We start from the raw sequence: 1,924 nt of genomic DNA on the forward strand, positions 1-1,924 counted from the left end.
TCTGATTGTATATTTTGTGTTCTTTTCTTTTTTTTAAAAAAACCCCTTACTGTCTGTGATGTTTTTGCATTGAAAAGTGAGTTAGCAAATCTCCCAAATAAATAAATCGTGGGCACCTTGTTGTATCAAGCCCCCATCTTCTAAGATTGAGAAATCCTACACTTTGTCTTTGGCTTCAGGGCTGCACGCTGCTGCCCAAATGTAGCCCTGTTTAGGGGCCCTTTCTGGAACCTCTCAGGATCTCTTTTGTTCCATATGTACCTAAAAAAAAAATGTGTCCAGGCAACCCAAACACTTCACACAAAGACACACAGCTCAAATCTGTCTCCCGCATGTGTTGTGACAAATTAGGCTGCTCTGCATATATTCATTTATTTTTAGGGCTGTCATCTGATGGAAGAAATCTGAATGTTGTGAGTTTGAGTCTAAGTCAGAGCAATTCTACAGAGCTGCGGGGGGGAGGGGATGGTGGATTCTATGGCAGAGAAACTGCCACTTCCAAAGCCTTGCTGAGCTTGCATTAGCCAGGACAAAACATGCGGCTTTCCCCTGTTTGCTTTTTCCTCTTTTTTAATTTTCCCTCTCATTGGTTGCAATGGGAGGAGGGGAAGAATTACACTAACTCCAGGGCTGGTTAGGTCCCTCCTCCCCCTGCCTCTCCAGCATCAGTCTGGGGAACAAGGGGTTTGATTCGTCAGATCCAGAGTCTCCCTAATCTGCCCCTAACATGCCCCCAGAATGCCCTCTTTGTTATGTTATTATGACATTTATATCCCGCCTTTTCTCCAAGGAGCACAAGGTGGCTTACAAACATGGTTGTCCCCTCCCCATTTGATCCTCACAACAACCCTGTGAGGTGGGTTAGGCTGAGAGGCAGTGACTGGCCCAAGGTCACCCAGTGAGCTTCATACTTGAGTAGGGATTTGAACCCTGTTCTTTCAAATCATAGTTCCACACTCTAGCCATCTCACTACACTGGCTCTGAGGTTCTTTGTGGCCTTACCACCCTTGGAGGTCATCCTCTCAGAGGCTTTTTGGTCATGGTGCCTGGAGAGCAGATGAGCAATGGTGGTGTACCTTTCCGCCTCCACACGGGGGAGACCTCTGTCGGTGGACCTCTCCCCCGACCATGAACCTTCCTCTCTTACAAGCATTGTTGGAAATATAAAAGGTGGCTAGATCTGGGTACTTGATTTACTGTTTGTTTATTCAAAGCATACTAGACTAAGAAAAAACATAAGGGTGGGCCAGGGTAGGAATCAGCAGTGGACCCTGCCAGGACTCTGGCTCTGGTAGCTGCCCAAGGATGCCAGGTGCCGACTCTAGCGCTGTACCCTTTGCAAAAGTGGTTCAAGCAAGAGCTGCTGTAAGAAATACCATAGAAGCTGAATTTCACTGAGATGCTGAACTCTGCACCAGTACCAGTTTCTCTCCTGGCACAATGCCATTGACAAATCTGCTCTGTGCTGTGTTGTTGTTGTTTTAAATCTGATAATGATGGAAGAAATGCCTTTCAGGTGTAAAAAAAAAAAAGTCTGAGTGCTTGAGGTTTTCATATCAACATTCCTTTATTAACATTCCATCTTGGTAGAAGAAATCACATGCAAAATTTTAAAAAAAGATATTAAGAAAGACAACTGCACCGGCTCCTGCCTAAACTGTATGGATGCAGAGAGAGACAAAGGCAAACTGCAAAGCAGGACATGGTGTAGAGAGGCTGAAGGAATGTGACATGTTCACAAACCAAATGGAAGAACAGGGCATGATGATTTAAAATGTAGCTGAATCTGCTAGGGACAATTCCTGTCTGTGATTTAAACCTTTTGAATCTTCCTCGGAATAATAGGTCCTTCTTGTTACTTAGAGAATCTCCCTAAAAGCAGCCACTGCTTTTCTGGTTTGCTCTTCCCCCAGTTTCATTGCC

Source organism: Rhineura floridana, chromosome 12 (assembly GCF_030035675.1).
Source record: "Rhineura floridana isolate rRhiFlo1 chromosome 12, rRhiFlo1.hap2, whole genome shotgun sequence".
Classification (NCBI taxonomy): Eukaryota; Metazoa; Chordata; class Lepidosauria; order Squamata; family Rhineuridae; genus Rhineura; species Rhineura floridana.